The following is a 17,606-nucleotide window of genomic DNA, read 5'->3' on the forward strand; positions in this document are numbered from 1 at the left end:
CCATCAAATCAAGATCATGTCGGAGGATAGAAGTAAGACGACCTTCACAACTAAATGGGGATGCTTTGAGTATATTGTAATGCCTTTTGGATTGAAGAACATTCCAACGATCTTTTCTTATGTAGTCATTGTGGCGTTCAAGGAATTCATTTACAAGTTTTTGGAGGTATATTTTGATGATCGTACAGTGTTTGGGATCATGAAGCACCATATAGATATCCTACGCTTGATGTTGGATAGATGCCAGAGATATCAATTCGCGCTCAATTTGAAGAAATGTTTGTTCTGTGTTCCTTTCAGAATCTTGCTGGGCCATGTGGTATGCATACAAGGATTAATGGTGGACCCAACTAAGATAATAGTTATAATTAGTTTGGAGGTGCCAAGAAGAGTGAAATAGTTGCACGCAACATTGGGTTATACGAGATACTATAGAAAGTTCATCAAGAGTTATGCCCAAATTACCGCGCCGATGGAGACGCTGCTAAATAGGGATGCTACATTCTGTTGGAATAGGGAATGTCAGCAGAGATTGGATGTGTTAAAGGAAAATGTGGTCACCATGCCGATCCTAGCATTCCCAGATTGGAATAAGGAATTTCATGTGCATGTGGACGCATCTTGTATTACGTTCAAAGCAACACTGACACAGGCTGGTGAGCGAGAGTTGGATCACCTTATAGCATTTGCAAGTAGGAATTTGTATAAAGCTGAGAATAACTATTCAACGATGGAGCGCAAAGGTTTAGCTATGGTGTATGTGCTCCAGAAGTTCAGAAACTACTTGCTAGGTGGACACTTTAAGATGTATATAGACCATTCTGCATTAAAGTACCTGGTTAACAAGCCTGTGTTGGGGGGGAATATATGCAGATGGATGTTGTTATTTCAGGAATATGATTTCAAAGTCATTGTGAAGCCAGGACGATTGAACATAGGACCAGATCATCTATCATGCATTCACCAGTACAAAATGGCTAATTAGTTACTTAAAAAACGACTAAAATTTACATATAAATGACCATTTTTCAATTGGTGACCCGTAGTAGCTTACAGTATCTTATAATGTGACCAACTTTTACTCATTTTTAGTTTAGTCGTTAATTGGTTGTCTCAATTTTATTGTTTAGTAGTATATTTAGTCATAAATTTGGTCATTAATTTAGTTATTAATTGTCAAAATTAATGACCAATATACAACGAAATATACTACTATATGATCACCGTAGAAAACCAATTAATGACCAAAATGTTGGTCATGTTATAAGATACTGTAAATTAGCTACTAATAGTTATGTATATGCAAAATTTAGTCTTCGCTTAAAACCAATTAATGACCAAAGAAATATGACTAAATTTCGATCGTGTTATAAGATACTGTAAATTAGCTACTAGTAGTCGTATATATGCAAAATGTAGTTGTAATTTGTAATCACAAATTTATCAATTGCAATAGTCATTTATCTTTTCTTGGTAGTTTTATATTCATTATATAAACAACTAATTTAGTAGTTTATATTCATTTCATTTACTTTCATTAATAATCATTATAAACGAGTAATTTAGTGATATATTATTTTTACTTGTGTTCATCATTAATTAGTATAAATTATTAATTTAATAGTTTTAGATTAATTTTGTGTTCATTATTAATCAACATAAATTAATTAGTATGACTTTGTGACTAAATTAAAAAAACAAAAAAAAAAAAAAAACAAAAACAAAAACAAAAACAAAAACAAAAACAAAAAAAAATCAAAATCATACAATGTGCATATTCATCTAATATGAAAACACAAAGTTACATATGTTAATTAAAATACTAAACAATATCAACTGCAATTATAAGTAATTTCAACCACAAAAAATATATTATATGAAATATCAAGTATTGCAATATGAGTTTCCAACTTAATATTGGTTGGACTACAATTTACACATGAAATATTGTTTCATCACTTTAAAACATTATCATTGTGTTGCCAAGGCAATATTGCATGTGAATTCACCAACTATGAAGACTTGACCATTAGTCTTTATGTGCGCACCTTATGTGGGATATTGTCTCTAAGGGTATCACTAGACCAATTCTCTTCTCTCTCTCTCTTTTCATTTGTCGCTCCAGTGTTATTGTTCTCCTCTTTCTTCAATTCTTGCTTCTTAACATCAATACTAAGTTCCTTTTGAAAACAAAAGAATATACAATACAGACTATAAGACATGAAAGACAATGAACACTAGAATATAAACTAAACTAGAATATAAAAGAGGTATACGACATATACCTCAACATCAACAATGTCACAACCATTTTCTCCCATCAAAGCAAGAAACTCGAACAAGTTTTCTTCACTTGGGCGATAATGGCCACTATGTGGTTAGATGACCTGTATAAACAAAGAAAATAAATATCACCATAGAAAATAACACTAAGTAACTTAGTATTCAACCTTCAAGGAAATATTAGGCAATTTCATGTCAACTGCGTTACATGCTAAACATATCAAGCTGTGGATAACTTGTGAAAACTAATATTCTGATGTGTGATGTCTAATCCTTCTTGTTTTATTCGCAACAATTTTTCATTATCTAACACGCGAACTTGGTCAAGTATATAAACAACATGTGCTCAAATAACAACATGAAATTAAACTTTTCTAATAGCCATGAAAACATGTTAACACAAAATAGCTAAAAAGATTTCAATCAATGAAGTGTAATACTAATTTCATCTTCAAACTTTAGTTGTTGTTTGAATGGAAATGATACCAAGTATTTTCAATTTCATATTTAAAAGAAAAACAAAATAAAAAGAAACATTTAAAATGCAATCAAACAATAAAGAGAGGATATCATGCAATGGACATTACAATTAAAAATAAAATTTGTTTACCTGTCCACCAATGTCTTGTTTGGCATTTATAAAACATTTGCTTGCCCAAAATAACCATGAGGTGAAAGAATCACAACATTAAAAACCATAGGAATCCCTACTAGAAACTCGAACAAGTTTTCTTTAGTTGGGAGATAGTGGCCACCATCTGGCTAGATGACTTGTATAAATAAAGTAAATAAAACGTCACTATATAAAAGAACACCTTAGGAACTTAGTATTCAACCTTCAGGAAAAAACTTAGGCATAATCATGCAAACTAAGTTACATGTTTTAAGAGCCAAGTGGTGAATTAGCATACCATATTTCCAACCCTCCATTTTTTATTGCACCAAACCTACTAACATCTAATACAAAAAAAATCATTATAGTGGATCAAGAAAGTTTCTACAAGAAACTTCTTAAGAATCACCTTCTCCACTCTCGACTCAAGAGGAAAATTCAATGCCTGGTAAATATGAAGATCCCCTTTCTGGCTAATCCGAAGAATCATGTATATCTGCATATACAAAACAATAGTGTAAGAGGAAAGTGTGCATAAAAAATATCTATAAAATTGAAATAGATGACAATGATGACATAATGAGAAAAAGGAATGAAAATAGAGAAACCTAATTTATTTGCATGTAGAAAAAGTCAAGTAGAAATCATAAACAAATCTCAATACTTACACAAGAAAAATGTCACCCTTATTACCATTTTGTTCATACCAGTTCTCCTAAACATCATCAAAAGTGTTGTTATTTTAAAGTGTGCCCTCAATAGGATGATAAAGGGAGCAATGCACATGATTTCAAACTAACAAATTTAAAACAAGCAAAAAAATAATGTTGATCTTTCTAGGTTCCAGAAACATTCTTTAAATATATACAACCTTCTTTACAAAGAAAAGATGCATTAACCAAAAGCCCAAGGAATGGATTTGTTCTTTCATAGCACCACAATTTTCTACTATAAAAGTTTACCAATTAATCCTAATGTCACTCAAAATTTTCACAAAACCATTTACTAAAGAAATTGTCTCATTTATATTTGACAAGATGAAGTTTGAAAAGTGAAAATTGATTTTGATTTGGAGTTGGTGAGACTCAGAGCTTGAACATAATTTTGTGCTTATTACACACCCATGTTCTCATCATGGCTTATGAGGTTCACGCTAAACACTTTGATAACTTTATATTGCAATCACCATGACCTGGGACATTGCCATGATTATAATGGGGAGGGTGAATGGTAAAACCCCATTAGTTGACATATATGTACCTTGAGGAGAGTACATGTCCTACCCATTTAGGTATTGGCTCATTGAGTGTGTAAATATCAATAACATAGAAGAGTGAATGCAGGCAATGGTTGTAAGAAATGCATGTATCAATAAGAATATTATACTTAAAGTGAGATAATAATTGTATAGAAGTTACCTAGATTTCAAGAAGTCAACTTTTAGTTCTAATTAAACAAGAACCCCAATGAAACATCCTTCACTTCGAAACATATGTTTACGAAATCACATTAATAAAATATATATTTACTCACCTACCTATCATAGTGAAAAACATAAGGATAAGAAAGATGAAACTCTTCATCTAAACTAATGCCTAAATGTTGCCAGGTGGTTCTTGATTAATGTTTTTTTCCACACCAATGTCTCTTGACATTGTGATAGAATTCTTTGTCTCAAGGAATAGGTACAGAAAATCTCCCTATACATCAACACCATGTGAATCAATTTTATGTTGAACAAGCTAACTACCATCTTAAGTAATTTGATTGAAAAAATTCAATCCTGAGCTAACTATCTAGAAACCATATAACAACTTGTAGTTTTAGTATTCTACCACAACTAGCCAAATAGACAAATAGAAAATCATCGAAACATGGTATGTTATTATGACCCAATCCACTAACTTCAAGAAATATAAATAATATATAATTGAAACATTTTCACAAAGCATCAAAGTTTGATCCTACATACCGTATTGAGTTGTGCTTCCATTTATTGAAGGTCTTATGTGAAAATGTAAAACCCAAAAAGTAATATGACATTTATAATAGCATTGGAGATAAAATTTTCATATCCTTTATAAATTTGGAAAAATGAATGCATGTGAACAATTGTACAAACAAGCAACTTAAATGGGAAAGCATAGAAACATGGTCCACCACTTTCCCAATCCATCAAACTCTAAGAAATAGAAAGAATAAATAATTGATTCATTTTCACAAAGCCTCAAAGTTTGATCCCATATTTTATTGATGTGTGCTTCCATTTATCTAAGGTCTTATGTGAAAATGGAAAAATCATAAGATAAGATGGAAGTTTTAATAGAACCAAAGATACAATTCCATATCCCTTTTATTATACTTTATAAATTTGAAAAAATTGATGAATGGAAAATAAAAGGGTAAGGAATATGTGAGATAAACTAGTAACTAGAGCATTTTTGGATGGTCAACCCAAGGAGAAAATCAAGGGAGGAAATTAAAATGATGTAGAATTTCAAATGATAAGTGGGAAAAAGGGGCAAATCTCTATTTTTTTAATAAATTAATACATTGCATACAAAATCCTACAACTTATGAACAACTTGGGCTATTTTGCATGGTGTTTCAGGGATGGGGGTGAGGGGAAGGGTTTCAAGGATGGCTAGGAGTTAACCCCAAATTTCAATTGGACAACCAAAAATATTTTTAAAAGATAAAATTTTAAAGAAATATAAAATTTAAAAACAAATATTCTAGAACATAGTGTTATAATATAAGTCAATAAAAGTAACTGCCATAGATAATAGATCTAATGTAACTCAAAAAAAGTAACAAGTCTTAGATAATAGATCTTAAAGATCTTGTCTACATGGATGTTATAACTCTCCCAAAAGAAAGAGTTGATATAGGATACACAAACCTACCAAACATGGGAGTCAAAATTGTGAAGGCAATTAGTCCTCATTACAAAAACATACTACATAGTATTCACGCATGCAATGCATAGATAACTTTGTCTAGGTTTGAATGTAGAACCACTTGGTGAATATTTTTATTTGAGAATTGGAACCAAATGGGAATTATTTTCTATAGTGGGTATTCAAATGTCCTCAAAACCATCCCAACAGATCTCCCAAAACTCCTTGTTTTTGGTAAGAACCATCTAGAGGATCTGGGATAAGTCCCCAAAACCATCATAAGATGTCTCCCAAACATCCCATTTTATGGAAAGAAACATTTAGACAATGTGGGAGAGGATCACACATCCTCAGAGATGTCTCATTCAAAATAGGGAAATTCCCCTTGCAAACCCCAAGGGCGGAAAAATCCAGAGGATGCATCCCAAAAGTAGGGACAAGTTCCCCTATGCAACATCATCCTCAGTGCATAATCCACATGATACACTATAAAATGATCTAAGAGAGTGACACACTAACATATGAACTCACAACCAAGTGTATAAATTGACCTTTATATCCACAAGTAGAATGTAAGTAAGGAAATTATTAAATCAATCCATGAATGCATGGGAGATAACATATATCATATCTAATTAAATTTTGATACTAGAAAACCTACAATTCGAGGGCCTAAATTAAGGAACATTGGAAAAGAAAACTTATAATTGGATATATCTATTGTACTTCCTACAAAATGCAAGAAGATTATGGATTACAAATTTACAACCATGATTACATAAGAACTACTTATAGGTTTCAGGCGACCATACCCATGGGCTTCGTTGTAGAAATGAAATGTTTTGAAATTCCCACTAATGGCTTTGAGAGAATCCAAAGCATTCAACTGCTCCATTCTCATATTCAGACCACTCTTTTGGGTGCTTCTTGCACACAACCAACCTTAGGGATAGTTTGGACATTTCTTACTTGCATATCCATATATGTGACACGATATGTTACTTCATCATATCCTAAGGATGAGATGATTAAACTTCACTTTAACGTAGCAACCAGATGTAACCTTGGGTTGGAAAGGGCTGGTGGAGTCCCTAAATATAAAGAGGGTAGAGTCTGCATATCTATTATGAACTCATTTTCTTTCTACACTACCTCCCACCACTCTTCTTCTAGTAAATTCAAGTTGAAACAACCCTCTACCTATTTCCTTGCTACCACAATTGCACAAGAATTGATCTTGTGGAAACCAACTTTCAAGAGAGAATTAGTTCTAATAATTATGCAAATTTTGAACCAAAGTTTAACCTTGCATGCATGATATGGTTCTATAATTCCCTAATACATCGACAAAACTAGATTGGCACTCGCAGAGTGCAGCGACCACAAAAGTAGTGTACTTAAGAAGCCACAATATACAGATGCTACAAAACTAAATATGATATAATTAATAATGGAAATAACATAAAACAAAAGGACAACCTAACCCCTTATTGAATAATATCTTTATTTGAGCTTGTGAAATGCAATATAGAGGTTGTAGTCTCTCAACAATTCATATTATTTTAGACTAGCATGATCAAACTACCAATCAGTCTTAGACTTCCCTAAACATGAGTTGGTATTCATTTTATTCTTCTTCTTTTAGTTCGTTGGAGTTGAACCCCTTATTATATTGTAGAGCTGGAGTTGAACCTTCTATCCTATTTCAGAATTGGAGTTGAACCTTGTATCCTATTTCATAATTGGATTTGAACCTTCTCTTCTCCCATTGAAAATTGTTGGAACTAAACTCTCTTTAGTTAATTCACTAGATTTACAATTGACCCTCAAACTATTAATTTCACGTGGTAGTCCAACAATCTTAGTGGCACTTCACCTCCTCCTGAGTTGTCTCAATGAATTCCTAAGGGTAGTGCATGGTGAATCTCCCTTTGACAGCCCAATAACTTCCCATGGGGTAGCATTGAGTCAATTCTGTAGAAATGTGTGAATTTTGTGGCAATGCATGGATCCACAAAATTTTTGTAGCAGTGGAAAATTATTTATTACTCCTACTAATAAAATAAACTAAATAAGAAATGTAGATCAAAAGATAATATTTTGATACTTACATGAGCCCAAGGATGCTAACTTTATGTGGGATCAACACCTCTAACAATGATTCTCACATTATCCTATTCATCTTTCAACTCATCCTACTAGAATTGGGCTTCGATTACCATTTGTCTTCACAGTGATCATTCACGTCATTCTAAATCCGATATTCCTCATGCTTCTCATCTCCCAATTCAAATGGATTCCCCTTTGGGATGTTTTTGGGGTTTCTCTAATATCAAAACTGATGCAATTTTTTTTACTGTACACTAGACAAATTTGGAACTGACTCCAAATGGGTGTGGATCCTATGGCTTCTACAAGCACATATCTGCAAAACTGATGAAGACACCTCCAGTTTGCACATGTGTAAATTACACACCATATTCTAGCTCATAGGTAAGTCCAATAATACTTCCCAAGATCTAAAAAAGTGTTATTAGCAACTAAGAAATAAATTTTGCCACACAACATTATAATTGGAGGAATCAAGAGAGATTTAATACCTAATTCTAGCATATCATAAATGAACATGAATACACAACCTGTGGCATCATAAACACAATCTCTTTATTTATTAGTTCCTCCTCTAATCTTTAATGGAACATATAGGTCCAAACCATGGTTTCTAGCCAATGATTAATGCCACAGGCATACTAAGGCTTTGGTAGGTTTTTTCCCTTGTACACAGAGCTTACAATCATTATATCCTAAATTTCTAGAAATAAATACATCTAAAGACCCAAACACCAATTTTGCCACATTTTTTGGGTGTTAGAGACCCACTAAACAATGCATATGAATCTTGCTTCATGGTCTTGTTGTAGTTTCTCTTCTTACCATTTGGTTCCAAAATCAATTCCTAGCTCCTCATGATTAATATACCCAAAAACTCGCATAAATGGGTCAATAATTTGGATGTGTGTCATGCTCTATTGCCCCTACATAAAGCACAATTCTATATAGACCCGAGTCTAAGATGCTCTTCTCAGTTTGTGAAGATTGAAATTGCATATCTCCTATTTATATATTTCACAACTTAGTGATTTGTGTGCATTTGATAAATCCTCAACCTTAGGAACCCCCAGGTCAATATCAAACATGAATATAGATGGATGTGTGTGAACGTGATATTCGTGTATTCAATGCATTGTTTATATTTAATGTCCCATCACATCGACATACAAACACTACAATGCCCGCCCATGTCCAGGCTATTAGCATGGACCTCAGCTCTTTCTCAGTGTAACTAAGGTGGATGTGATCCAATTTCCATCTCTCCAAAAGTATACAGTAAGAATTACATCAAATAAGCTTTACCACTATCCCTGAAAGGACATACTACCAGGGATGTTGTGGCATAAACATATATATGTAAAAAGGATGGAGCTTCAACAGAAAGGATCCAACTTTGCATCAAGAATAAAATCTATTCACTAGACGTTGAATGGGGCTCCAAATTACTCATTGAAATTTTAGTAGGCAAATTTCAAAAATCCATATCCTTTAGATTGTCCTAATACATCTGTTGCAATCTTACAAGAGAGAATAGACCCAAACACAAAGAAAGTATCATAGAGAACTTTAATGTCTATTACTTTGTGAAGATTCTTAATAAACATGTTCATTGATCCACTCTTGCAGATGTTGGGATCATGATGTGAATACATTATCCTAATGGACTTTACATTAAGAGGCATAAAATTTAGCAAATCTCTAGCCTTGCTAGAATTTTCAGTAATGCCATAATTGATATAGGCATATCCAAGAAAACTCTTGGTGTTGATATCTTTGTAGATGTGAACAGAGAGAACGATACCAATTTTCTAGAAGAGCCCATATATCTGGCCATCAGTAAATTGAGGTCTAGATTCCCCACATACGGAAATGTTGATAGGAATTGATTAGGGAGATTGTTGTTGTCATTTCCAACAGCTTGTTGCTATTGTGAAACAACAAATCTTTGGAGTTGGACTTGTATCTATGTCATTTTATCTCTCTTTTATAGAACTTTTATCTCTACTCTCTGATATTGGAAAAAATAGAAAGCACAACCTCCTTCAACTACCACAAATAATTTAAAAATAAAAAGAATGAAATCTCGATCAAAATCGAAAATAAAAATCCAAAACCACCCTAAAAGCACATGTGAAGTTTAAAATCAAGGTTGGGAGATTCAAACAAAGCAAACCAACCAAGCCCTCCTTTAAATTTCTTAAATCCTAAAAATTGTTAAGTTTGTTGAATTTTGAGTGAGATCTAATATTCTTCTTTCTTACCTTCTTAGTTAGTGTTGTTTCCTCTCTGAGGTTGGGCCCCTAAATAGTTCCCCCCTAGGAGTTTCGTACCTCCATTTCTCCCCCCTTGGTCTACAGGATAACCCCACTGCACTTACTTACTTACAAAGAAACATGTATATACACCAAAATGGAATGCAAGCAACTAAGTTCTTTTCAGACTAACCTCAAGTTTTAGTATGTATAGTGCTAATGTTAATGTTAATGTATCAATAGTAAAGGCATGTGCACTTCCTACACCACCAACTTGAGGTGGGAGAGCTTTTGCAATGGTTTGAATATGGGAACCTGTTCCACCCGACCCGATTCTTTATCATCCAAAAACCCAATAATTAGAAATGGATTATGAGAAAAAAAGGGAAATGCCTATGAAATTCGAGGCCGGATGGGATCGGTCGCTACACATATTCCAAATCGAGTCAAGCTAAACTCGATGATTGAGTTGATTCAAGCTCAATATGTGCATGCCTAGGAGGACCAGGTAGGTGTACGAAGTTAGGCAGTAAGGCAGGCAATGCTCGTTGAGGAAGGACATGGCTGGAAGAAATCAAATTGCATATTTGCAAATATGGTGTAAACTATAAATTTGACCATCCTCCCCTAGGAGCACTTGACAACTGTCATGCTCAACAACTTATGAAGTTGACTCTTGTAGGCTTCCCAGGATAAGAGGGTGAGGCTACATGCTCGTTCTATATGAAAATTAGAACCTTCAAGTATGGTGCAACTTGCAAGTTTGATCATCCCCCTCCTAAAGAAGTTGTAGCCAAATATGTTGCAATGGTTGCAACCACTAAAGATACCTCAGCATATTGTGATAAGATTGATTGAAGGAATGTTGGAGCCAAAGCTATAGATAAAAATATCAAAGATTGATGAACATTGCACAAAGCAGATTACAGTCTTTTGTTTGAAGGAGACAGGAAGAAAGGTATATCTGTTTGGGGTTGTAAGATTTCACCATTAAACTACTATTTGGGGGATGCAGGAAAATATGTCAAATTCAGGGTTGCAAGGTTTTCCCATGAAGTTTTTGTTTGGGAGTTTCTCTGAAAATGTCAAAGTTTCCATGCATGCCTAATATTTTGAGGAGCATTGAAATATATATTTTGGTTGTTTCATATGTTGTAAGTTTTTGACTGTATGACATAGGGTAAAGAATTTTACACTGAAGATGTTATTGTAGCTATCGCTGGAATTTTTAGAAATTGACTATCATTTTGTACCAAACAAATAATTTAAACCTAGAGATATAGATATCGACTCAACAACACCTACTCCGACTTCAATAGATAATAAGAAAAGGGAGAAAAGACAGCTACAAACTATGTCACTCACCATTTGGTAACCTCATCCCAAATCTTTCATGTATACCCCTAAATCAAGGGCTCTCCAAACTTGTTGCCACTTTATTGAGGGAGGTGTGCAACAGGTCGATATAAGTGATTCCTAGACAATTACGATCTCAGCTTCTCATATTCTAATTGATAAAATCAAATGGTGACGGCTTCATGCTACAACCTTCACGATATTGATCTTTCAATGACATCAATGACAATACATGTTCGACTATAATTCTCAATTCCATAAATATATATAAATGATTGAGGGAAAAGAATGATATTTCCAATTATTCCTAATCACAAAAAGGATTTTTGAATAGAGAAAACCATTTTGGGTAGTATTTGGAGGCAACAAAAATTCAAATTGTGTAAAAAAAAGTTCAAAATGAATACAAAAAAATAAATTATGACCCATAAAAGCATAGCAAATCAATTTTTGGGGTCTATATCTTAAGCAAGTGTGAGGAAAACAAGGTCATGGGGTTTATATATAGTAGCATTTAAGGTAATTTCTAGTTATCCGAAGAGATGTCTGCAAGCAAATCAATAACACCTAAGGTTTGTCTTTCCAAGATATCGGTCAAATAAGAAGCTTCAATTATTTTTGGCTGAGTAAATCTAGTGAGTTGCAAACTTTATTTTATACAAAAACACAACTTTCCATAGAAGAAGTTTTTTCTCCAACCACAACACCGAAACTAGCCCCAAAAACTCGAAAATCAACCCTAAAAGCATGAAACAAGTGACAATAGAAATGGAAAATTTTACAAGACCTTAATTAAATATAATCACAGTGAAGTCCACTATACCTTCCAAGTGACAATGATGTGATCTGGCCTTTCTCAAGCACTAGGGGCAACCCCAAGGTATCAGAAAAGGGATATCATTCATATCTAGTAACCTAAACAAATATAGCATTTAATACAGAGACCATTTTTCATAATCATCTTCTACAGCATCATCATGAACACAAATAAGAAAAATCTCATATTCTTCTTAGGTGTTTCTTTGGTTGCTCTATCTCATCACCAACATAGTGTCCATTCTCTAAAGGACTTGATAGACACATTCATGTAACCTCTTAAACAACAAAAGATCTTAATATCACCTAACTCCAGGTCGTGCATATGAATGACCTTCAGTAGAGGGAAAGCAAAGTTTAGGTCTACTAGATGATCCACTACCATTGCCTTCCAACATCCTTGATATACTTCTTGATCCAGGGAGAGAACTTGTTGCATGCGTTTCCCAAGTTTCATTGAATTTGACAGCTTCCTCTTCAGTCAAGTTGTGAAGAGTCTATACAGTATTCTCCCTGCCATCTGCATTCTATTTCTTACAGAAAACATGCATCTTGTCACCGATTTCTTGAGAAACTCCATTATTTTCTTGTTGTGAGTCATCCCCAGGCTCTCGCTAAATGCGAGAAGGCTTTAACCGAGTTGGGTGTTGCACTGGAAAATGTGGATGACACAACAAGTGCTGCTAAGTTTATAGCCACCCATAATTACAGAGATACAAGAGTTGTTGCAAGTGCTCAAGCTGCAGAGATTTATGGCCTTGATATTCTTTTAAATGGGATCCAGGATGATTTTTACAATGTTACTCGCTTCTTGATGTTAACCAGGGATCCAATAATTCCACGAACTGACAGACCTTTCAAGACAAGCATTGTATTCACTGTTGAGGACAGACTTGGGGCAATTTTCAAGGCACTTGTTGTATTTTCTTTTAGAAATATTAATTTAATCATATTGAAGGTAGAACCTAGATAAAGCGTCCAGTGAGGGTGGTTGATGATAGGAACAATGGGACTTCAAAATATTTTGACTATCTATTATATGTTGAATTTGAAGCCTCTATGGTTGATCTATGAGCACAAAATGCATTAACTCACCTACAGGAATTTGTAAAATTCCTCTGAGTATTGGGTATCTATCTAATTGATACGACTCCAATGAATCATCCTGCAGTTTCATAGGCATACAGGCCATTGGTTTAAACTTCAAAGGTTTCTACCCTTGTGAAGCACATTGTTTTCCATTGCCCTACTTCATGGTTGAGGCGAACAAACATTTTGGCCTCTTCTTATTTATCCTTGGCATTTTGTCAAGGAGATTGCATTCCAGAGGTTCCCGCAGTGCTCAGTTGGCATGCATGGGTTGAAAATTAGCAACTTATCCATATTAATACTACTTATAGCTTGCCAGGTTTTGATGTGGGCCTGAAGTGAGGATTGTCACCACCTGGTTCTATAAAATATAAGATAGATGTGTGTGCATCTTTTGTATATTTGATTTTTTGTAAATATAGTTGTAGGACATTGATAGAGACAAACCGAATCAGGAATAAATGATGCCTTTCTAAACTTGAATATAATATTATTGTGCTATATTGAATCACTAACATTTTATTTGGATTAAAAAAATGCCACTATTCTCTTGCTTCCCTTGGCTATTGTTCTGATCACTTCTTTTTCATTATTTCATGAAGGTTAAGAATTCGTTGAATATAACTTGACCCTCTCGTAGAAATTGCAGATATGTTCACCCTCTTGGAATCGTAATGTTGATGCAGATAGTAAGGAATGTATGCTTCCACTCTCAGCTCCATGGGAAATGGGACATAGGAGAAGCGCTATCCATAGTTTGAGTTGCTCCTGCTACTAAAACATGTCCTTCAGGTAGAACATTGGCAGTGGAATGATACATACTTGGGATTTTAGTGGGAGCCAGGACTGTGAACCTATCACCCAATGCTTCTATGGGTGTATAGAGACACAGACTCAGTGCAGGCTCCCGGGCAGATTTCTAACTGGTTGTGCCATTTCTGGAACCATTGATTATGAGAATCTAGGTAGTGGGGAGAATGAGCATTTTTCCCATGACTCTAGGGCCAGGCATGTCCTCCATATCCCATTGCGGATTCTAAGACATGACTCCATTATCCCGCAGCTCCTCAATGCCTCCACAAATGTTTGGTTCATAATAGCCTTTATAAAAGCTCCATCCCGGGATATTCCACAAATTAGGATCTCCACCTTCTAGAAATTATTAGGGGACTCCAGGGGAAGCATTACTGAAGAACCAAATGAAGGATAGTTTCGGGCGCCACCTCTAGGCATGGTGGGGAAGGTTTTCAGTACCTGGTTTTTGTTGTAGTCAAAGAGGATAGAATCCTTGTTGGCAAAAATGAAGAGATTTTTGTTTGACGGGAGATGGAGGAAGGGATAGAGATTGTTATCCTCTCCCACTGAGTTAGTCTTCGTGAGGAATGGGAGCTAGAAGGCCTTGTCAGAGGGGGCTTTTAGAACGAATTCGTAATTGAACGATCTGCACCACCCTAGGAAAATGACCCAACCATCGGGCAAGATCTAGTTCGACGTGTACCATCGGTTGGCAGTGAGGTGGATCGATGATTCAATCCAATTGCAGTTCGTGTTGGAGCATGGACCGAAGTAGTGAATGACTCTTGTCCCATCACTCCATCCTCCAGTCTGAATGAGTGTGCCATTGCTAGAACACGAGCAACTACATCCACTAAATCTTACCGATATGGAACACAGGGTCCCAAGCTTGGCTACTTAGTTTGGCTCCTGGGCTTGGATCCTCATCTACAATTGCAAGTGATTTTCAAATAGAAGAACAGGGTTTCCTGGAAGCTAAAAAAATCAATATTATGCAGAATTGTGATGGCTAAGCTAGTTAGAATTTCGCGAAAGTAAAAAGTTTCATTGCGGAATCTAAAAACTGAATGATTTACCAATTTCGACACATTTGCTGCAAGAAAACCATTCAGGGAGAGCAAAAAAATTCCACTTGCAAGCTCCAATCACTACAATTAATCCAATCATCATGGCTACTACTCCCACAGTTATCCCAAGAATTACATAACATTTTTTCCCTTCTGCAATTTGCACAGAGTTAATGGGTATGATCTATTTAACCCAAAATATATAAACCCTTACTAAATTAAGTAGTATATTCCTTGTCATGCTAAACTATGTGAAACAAATACCAGATACTACAAGAAGTTTACCTGGAGGGGTTGTTGTAGGAGGCAGCGGTGATGGGGGCAGATGCGGGGGAGCACTGAAAAATTGATAGGAAACCTCATTTAAGAAAAGCAGTGAAGATAAAATGATCAAATAAACCCTCTACACAGACCATCCTTTCTATGGATCCCTCTCATTGTTCTCAATCCTCAACCCCTCTCCCGATCAACCCTCCTACTGGTTGTTGATACCTCAGGAACGATGTTGTTGATACCTATAATCTATTGATTTCCCTTCTAATCCATCTTCATAACCATTGGAATGTCGAATTTTTATCATTCCTCATCCCGCCTCAAATCCCCCTCGTCCTCACATGTTGATTCTAATATTCTCCTGCTCGATCCCTATTCTTCCATCACTAATAAAAATTTTACTAAAAATAACCCTAACAATATTATTAATTATAATAATATCTCCAACCTTTCTAATCCTAATCTTGTTTTCCTAAGTCCCCAATTATTTTCCTCCCCTTCATTTATCCAACTTTAATAATATCCTCTCCAATTATAACTCTCTTACTAATTATAATTTAATTAATAATAAATTCCTCATTAATAATAATTTCTCTAATAATACCTCTAACAATAATAATAAGAAGAAAACTAATAATTCTCTTAACATATGTAATAATTTGAATAATATGACTCCTAACAATAATAATAAATGTATTTTTAATAATAATAATAATAATAATACTAATACTAATACCTACCCTTAGTTGGATTGGTTTTAAAAGCAAACCCATTTTATCTTGAAATGAAAAACAAGCACCATGATCGAGGCATGTCATGAGAAATGCTAAGGGTACAAAAGCCAAAGGTGTACAAATTAGGGCAAAACTCCATAGGACTGTGGGACAGGGATAAATGCACCAAAAAAATTTTCAAGATCTTCAACAACAACAGGATTTTGATTGCATCAAAGCTATTCAGATTAAGAAATGTAGGCTCATTAAGAATAAAGAGATTTTTCAAAAGCTTGTAGCCTACCACAAACTGATATCACATCCATCACTTCAACGAGAAGTCTAATGAAGCATCATGGAGAGAAGACTCTTCTTACAACCAATTTCCTTTTCCAATTTTTAAAACAAACTCCAAGTAGAAAACCAGGAGGAGGAGCAAAAGGAAAATATTTTTTGGAAGTAGAGGAAGAAGTTGGTCGTGGCCTTCAATCTTGTTAGCACATGACAAGCTAGCTCTATCTAGATTGTCAAGAATATTCTCATGTTCTAACTACTCTTTTGCCACTAACTTTATCCCTAACATTGTTGCACAAGAAATCAATGTCCTATATGCTAGTAGTTTCTATTCTTACAAATATATAGTCTTATGATTAAACAATTATCATTTCCAAGATAACAGACAATAGCTTTGTAGATGGGTTGTGCTAGAAGTTTCTATTCTTGAATCAGTGCGTACCCTACAGAGTCAAATTTTCCTCATGCATATACCTACAACTGAAACATATTTTTCTGGTTGCAAGATTTTAAACTACTGCCATCTCCCACTTTCATGTTTTGCTACAACCTTCCTACTTACTTGATCTTTCCAGTTTTTAACAATAATTTCTTGATTTTTTCTAAATAGGTTTAGGTTTCTCATCAATCTTATTTTCTTGTTTTAACCTTGTCTTACAATTTGAGTCCCTTGAATGTTTATCATGAAAATATTTATCAATAAAATCATAGCCAAAAATAAATATAATCTTAGTGGTACTCTCATGTGGTAGTTCAACTTCAACTACTTATAATGAATTTTCATTTTATTCCAGGTTCTTCCTGTATGTATGTATATAAAGAAGATGATAAACTTGAGGCATCATATATGAAATGACATAATGATATATTTGGGCTACATTATGATTCTAGGTACTGAACCCAGGGTTTTTCATTATGGAATTGAGTTTGGTGTTGGCAATTGGAAATTTGACAAGGTTGTTTGGAGAGACATAGATATGACAAATGTGTGTTGGAAGTTGTTTCCAGAACCACCTAATATTTCTACACTAACATCAACAGAG

The 17,606-nt window shown here is 34.5% G+C and overlaps 1 pseudogene; it reads left to right on the forward strand.

The window, feature by feature from the left end:
• The first annotated feature begins 472 nt into the window (after positions 1 to 472).
• LOC149215857 (arogenate dehydratase 3 pseudogene) lies at positions 473 to 13,511 on the forward strand (annotated as a pseudogene).
• Positions 13,512 to 17,606: the final 4,095 nt, after the last annotated feature.

The sequence above is a fragment of the Pinus tabuliformis genome, chromosome 1_1 (assembly GCF_031772625.1).
Source record: "Pinus tabuliformis cultivar Carrire ecotype Pingquan chromosome 1_1, CPIR1, whole genome shotgun sequence".
Taxonomy (NCBI): Eukaryota; Viridiplantae; Streptophyta; class Pinopsida; order Pinales; family Pinaceae; genus Pinus; species Pinus tabuliformis.